The sequence below is a fragment of the Raphanus sativus genome, chromosome 9 (genome assembly GCF_000801105.2).
Source record: "Raphanus sativus cultivar WK10039 chromosome 9, ASM80110v3, whole genome shotgun sequence".
In the NCBI taxonomy this organism is placed as follows: domain Eukaryota; kingdom Viridiplantae; phylum Streptophyta; class Magnoliopsida; order Brassicales; family Brassicaceae; genus Raphanus; species Raphanus sativus.
In genome coordinates this window covers 30,845,873-30,852,451 of record NC_079519.1, presented here as the reverse complement: position 1 = coordinate 30,852,451, position 6,579 = coordinate 30,845,873, and the positions used below count along the sequence as shown (strand labels likewise).

Here is a 6,579-nt window from a genome sequence, read left to right as displayed (position 1 = left end):
ACGCCGTCAGTTAACTTAACATACGTCGTTTATTGTTGTCGTTAAAGTAAAACGACGTCGTTTCATCTCATTTGAAACGGCGTCGTTTTATATGATTTGAAAAATAAAAACAAGTAGCCTCCTGGATTCGAACACATGTTGGGTAGGACATATGACAAGGTGTTTTACCACTGGGCTAAGAACACTTTCAATGTACTTACTAACATATTTAATCTTATTTAGTACTCATTGAATATAATTTTTTTTTCTAAAAACTTAAAAATATCTTTAAAATTTCAAAAAATTGAAAAAGAAATATTTTTATAAAATTAATTTTGAAATTAAAATGAAAAAAAAAATTCTTAAAAAAAATAAAAATCTTTAAAATTCAATATCTAGCTTAAAAATCGAAATTTAAGAAAAAAAAAATTATTTTATAAAAAAAAAATTTGATTTTTTAAGCTGGATATTGAATTTTTTAATTTTTATTTTTTTTTAAGAAAAAAAATTATTTTTAATTTTAATTTCAAAATTAATTTTATAAAAATATTCCTTTTTCAATTTTAAAAATTTAAAGATATTTTTAGGTTTTTAGAAAAAAAAACTATATTCAATGAGTACCAAATAAAATTAAATATGTTAGTAAGTACATTGAAAGTGCCACTAGCTCAGTGGTAAAACACCTTGTCATATGTCCTACCCAACCTGAGTTCGAATCCAGGAGGCTACTCGTTTTTATTTTTCAAATCATATAAAACGACGTCGTTTCATATCATTTGAAAGTTTGAAACTTTAACGACAACAATAAACGACGTATGTTAATTTAACTGACGGCGTGCTAAATTGGCAAGTCAACGAAAACATCTTATATATTAAAAGAGAAGTCATGACTTCTCATTGATGTGTGATATTTTAAAAAATGAACTACTTACTAGACTTGGTCACATAACATTTATCAATCATTAATATATTTTAATATCAACTGATCATGGATTATTAAATGTAAAAACATACACGTTTTCTATTATATGTTATCCAAATCAAAATGAACTATTATCATCATCACATATATAATACATGAATGACAAACAAAAACTAAAACATATAACGATAAATCAATATTTGAACGTAATAACATGAATCAATCGAAGTTTTTTCTTTGAAAGACATTGATCTATAACATATGAAACATTCAACAGTGCTATTGTTACTCAATATCGTTAATCAATGGTTTCTCAATGAAAAGGATTAGTGATGATCTATAACTCCATGTATATTCTGATAATGAAGTTCGTGACAAGGTTTGAGAATGACAGAGTTCTTCTCATGTTATAATCAACTCAGAGTTCATTCTTTGTATTCTGCAGTCAATGAAACAAAAGACAATATTTATGAAAGGCCGCTTTATACAATTATGTCTATAGTTGTTGTCCAATCTTTTAATGAAGATAATTGATCATAAGCTCTGAATATATGTTCATAAATTACTGGTGAAATTGATCGACTTGGAGAAGATGAAGTTATGTCATTTTTACGTCATTAAAATTAAATTATATTATTAAACAATACCATCACTATATTTTCGTGATTTTATAGTAGATAGGATATTCAGATATGACCAGTGTTTTTATCATTTAGTTTAATCGATTGTATTTCATGATTTTATTTTCGGTTTGGTCTATAACTTTTTATTTCAAAAATGAATTTTCGTTTGGGTAAAAACATTTGTCGAAATAAAGAATAACTATTTCTTGATAACCAAGCATAATCATAAATTCAAAGATCTTCTGATTCCTTTCAACTAATCCACGCAAAATCAAAGGTATCTAAACAGTATTTTCCAAAAATATTGTTTATGTTTTATAGCTTGCCGTTAACTACTCACCTAAATTACTGCATATTTCCATAACAACTACAAACAGAATTTCATATCTTTTATTCCATATCGAAATCCACAATAAATGAGAGATATTAACAACCGAATCATAATTAATCCATAAATCCAAGGTATTAATAATAGATCTCAAAGAATATACTCTCTTCAATACCCTAAAACTTAAGCAACTATATATATACCGATGTTAATACACTATTTTCTACATCACCTAAAAGTTTCTTCAACCATGTCTACAAATAAGACTGCTTCTATGCTTACCGCCATCAAGCCCTACAAACAGGGTGGCGCATCCAAGTAAAGCTACTTCATTCCTGGAGACAGAAGACCAACTACGGCGGAGACACTCTTGAGTGATCTTCGCAGATGAAAGAGTGAGGGATTTATGCTTATATATAAATTTTTCATCATTAGAGTTACCTAATCCTTTGTATATTTTTTTGTTTCAGGGTGATAAAATCCTCTGTTCGTGTAAGAGGGCCTATATTCAACGTACTCAAAGCAGGTTGAGGCTCGGTGAATGGCGTCATTTAGAGACATTTTCTGTCTCTCAAGCAGTTGGTCAGTATCGGCCAACAGACCATACCTTCAAGATGTCCATCACCGAGGACACTTCCATAACAGAGAGTGATTATGTGTGCGATGATAACTTTCTGCGGTTAGCCAGTTTTGAGGAGATTGGAAATGGAACCCTCAACACTTCTTTCCTAATTGGTACGTGTATAAATCATATATTGATATAGTGCCAAACAGATATGCTAATATGAAACTTTCATTATTCAGATGTCCTTGGTCAAGTGATAAGTCTTAAGAACAATGTGGAGATTAAAGCTATCTCCGAAATGATGACGGCAACATTGGTTTTGTTCTTAAAACTTTCATTTCATATATTACTTTCATTTCATATATTACAGAATCAACTCTATGTTTCATATCTAAGACCTATCTTTTTCTTTGCGTTTTAAGGAGGAGGATTTCAAGATCATCTGCTCGATCGAATCAATTGATACAGATTGGAGCTGGTTTTACTTTGGCCATAACAGTTGTAAGAGCAAAGCCATAATCATGAAAGATAAGGAAGGTGGATATTTGTATTCCAATGAGAAGCCATTGTTCCGGTGCACATCGTGTCATGCTAGGATCACCACTGTAGCACCAAAGTGAGTTCAGAACTATTTTTTTTTGCAGTTATCCGTTATGTTTTATTGGATTTTAGTTGAGCCGAAATTTTTTTTATCTTCCTAAACAGATACAAGCTGCATCTGGTTGTGAAAGATAACACAAGTACTTGCAAACTGATCATGCTTGATTCTGTTGGTCAACTCATTGTCGGATGTGAAGCTATTGAACTTTGGAATGGCTCCTATGATGAGGTTACTATTTTGATTCTGAGAATTACACTGGTTTGCATTTAAACACTAAAACCTTTTTTTATATACATTGCTTATGCAGATTGAAGATCCAACAGATTTGCCTCAACCTATTAAAGATTTAGTTGGTAAATCTTTTTGTTTTGGTGTTACTCTTGGCTCTGAAAATGTTTCAAAAGGAACAGAAACTTTTCTGGTTTCACAAGTTTGTTCTGGGATAAGATTCTTCAGATTGAGTCTAATTCTGAGCCCATAACTCATGTTACCGATGGTTCATCCATCATGTCTGGTGGAGAGGTAAAATTTTAAAACTTCAAATAGTGTTTATAAAGTTTTTGTTCTTTTGGTTATTGTATAGTTTGGTTAGCTTTATTCATTTCATTTTTTGTGGACATTATGATTAGGTTTCTGTATCTGAAAAGAATAGTCAGAATTCATCAGAAGGAACCTCCACCCCATTCTCAAAACGCAAAGAATCAGAGCAGCTCGATCAGAATTCGACTTCAAAGAAAATATGTTCCAAGATGGTCAAGATCGAGAAGATTAAAGATGATTAGCTTGAGGTAGAAGGTGTCAGGCGATGGGGATTAGTTCATCTTTCTTGCTTTTTCATGTTTCTTTGTTATTTGTTTAATTGTTCTGGTGTTTTAATAATGTCTGTTGTGCTTTTAAACAGACTATTTTTTTAGATTTCAAGAACTTAATAATAATTGGTTTTTGGTTTTCTTCAATAAATTGCATATGTTCCTTATCTAACAAACAACCAAATTTTTCGAACCATTTAAAAAGTAACTTCTCATCTAACCAAACCACCTAAATATTCTATCGAACCATTTAAAAATTAACTTCTTATCTAACCAAACCACCTAAATATTCTATAAGACTTATTAGTTCTGCGATACTAACCTCGGTAGAAAAATACTCAGAAGGAAGAAAAATGGCTTCGTTTGGCTCAAGTCTTACATATAATTCATTGATGTCAATATCATTCCTGAAAACAAATAAGAAAACTGTCGTTAAAAATGATGAATATTTAATAAAGGTATTAACATAAATATTTTATTTTACACCATTTTATACCAATTATTTAACACAGAATCTAATAATATCCCGTAATATTTAACACATTATTATTGAGGTAGTTTGTTTTGGAATAATTTCGGATATGAATATGTTTAATTATGTTTTATTTAAGTTAATTTATTCCGCCTCTAACAAGAAATTCTAGATTGTAGCAACTAAATATTTTGCTATCCTTAAGAGAAATAAAACTCAATGCACACGAGATTTAGGTTCTCATTTGCTAGCTTATCTCAAACCTTCTCTCTATCACTGTCTTTGATTTACAGAAAACAAGGAGCAGAGATATTTTTCAGTACTGTGGATTGAGAAACCTGACCAGGTTAATTATTTTAAACATGAGCAGTATGATATATATATAGATGTTGTGTGAAACTAATACAGCTTGCAGACATAATGAAACGGAAACCAAATGCCCCCTCTATTCAAATGGTGAACTCAACCAAAGGAACAGAGAGGAAAGCAAGAAGAAAACATAACGATGGCAAACCTTCAGATGTTCAAACCAAGCTTGATAGAAAACGTGAAATCAGTTTGGATATCCCTTTACCTTCTGTTTTCAAGAGATTATACGAAGGTGTTGGACACATTCCAGTTCGTGCCGTTCCAAGTCCTGCAAATCAAGGAAACTCTATCACTCCATGTACACCCACTAACAACAGGAATTGTTATAAAAGTATGTTTATCATAACGAAATGATCTTCTGATCATGTTACTCTTCAGAGAGTTCTCAAATATAAATAAATTTGATTACTATAGGTATGTATTGTGGGACTGGTCAACCTTCAACCGCAGCTGAACAGAGAAGTTGTGTAACATCTTTAGCAAGTAAGTTATATAAATATTTATTATGTTTAGTGTTAGCTGAAAGAGAATATTGTGACACAGTAGATTTTTGTTTTCTGTTTATTTACTAGACAAATCTGGAGTAAGAAAGAGACCACGGACTGGCTTGCAATTTGCATGTAATTCATCAAATTTTATGGATCGTCTGGAGGAAGATATATTTGAGGATACATTTCAAAGTGAACTCAGTGGTGATGATAGTGAAGAGGATTGGGATCCTTCAGCTTACGATTCTGACTTTGCAGGTTAGTTTATCTTATTTAAAAAAATAGTTCTTTGGCTATATGTTTATTAACATTGTATTGTTTCTGATCCATGTAGATAAATTAGATGAAAATGTTCAAGCAAATTTAGTCTGTAGTTCTCAAGAAACACAGATTCAGATCAGATGGAGAAAAATAGAAGTACTTGACTCCGACAGTAACTAAGGCGAACTAACGACCTAATAACGCACCTAACAGGGACATAACTAAAATCTCTGGCTAGGCTTTTGAGGAAGCATGGCGTGCAACCGAAAAGTCAGCAAAAAAAACTGTACCTAAAGAAGAAGGTAATGGACCATAAAACCAGAAGATTTGATATGTACAATTTTATAGACATTATACTGATTAAATGTCATCATTTACAGCTTATCTAGATGAAGGGGATGCTACTTACACATGTACTTACTGTGGAGCTATTATGTGGGTTTGGTGACGCTTAAATAGACGTCTCAAAACTCCCAATCCTAAGTTTTGCTCTTGTTGTATGCAAGGACAAGTGCAGTTACCACTACTCAAAGAACCACCAGAAGTCCTAAAGAATTTGCTGACTGGTGATGATAGACTAAGCAAGCATTTTCAGAAGAAACACAAGAGCTTATAACATGGCGTTCTCATTCACTTCACTTGGTGGCAAAGGTTGATAGATCTGTTAGAAAGGGAAAAGGTCCAAACATGTTGGTACTCCAAGGTAGAGATATAACCATTTAAATATGGTAGTTTACAACACCAAATGGAAATGATGCTAAGTTTCGGGCCAGCTTTTATATAGTCGACACTGAAAATGAAATCGAAAATCGAACAAAATGCTTTGAGTAATTGCAAGAATCTGTTTTTTTTCCGACCATATTTTGTTATTGTGGCTAATATCTGAATTTTTGTTTAATTTGCAGCAAGGGTGGGCAAACAAAAATCTTATAAAAAAGGTGATGGACTTAAAAGGAGATCATTGACCTTCTGATAAAGATGCTGAATGAGACCAACCCTTACGTTAAAAAAGTTCAGATCAGCAAAGGATCGTTTCGCCATCAATCCTAATGACTCTTTTCATATGAGGATAGTCAGTGACAGAGTAAATGATGCGAAGAACCTATGACACACCAACAGCCTCAGAAGTTGCTGCACTTATTCCTGGAGATTTTAATCTAGA

General features: G+C 31.9%; 1 long non-coding RNA gene across 1 annotated transcript in view; it reads right to left on the bottom strand.

Annotated features, from left to right (window-relative positions):
- Positions 1 to 1,080: 1,080 nt before the first annotated feature.
- The window catches only part of LOC130499589 (uncharacterized), a 12,281-nt gene continuing 6,782 nt past the window's right edge, over positions 1,081 to 6,579 (bottom strand). The window contains exons 3-5 of the long non-coding RNA XR_008938479.1: positions 4,874 to 4,936; positions 4,150 to 4,234; positions 1,081 to 1,340 (exon numbers count right to left, since the gene is read on the bottom strand). This is a non-coding gene — a long non-coding RNA (uncharacterized LOC130499589). The remainder of the gene's footprint in view (positions 1,341 to 4,149; positions 4,235 to 4,873; positions 4,937 to 6,579) is intronic.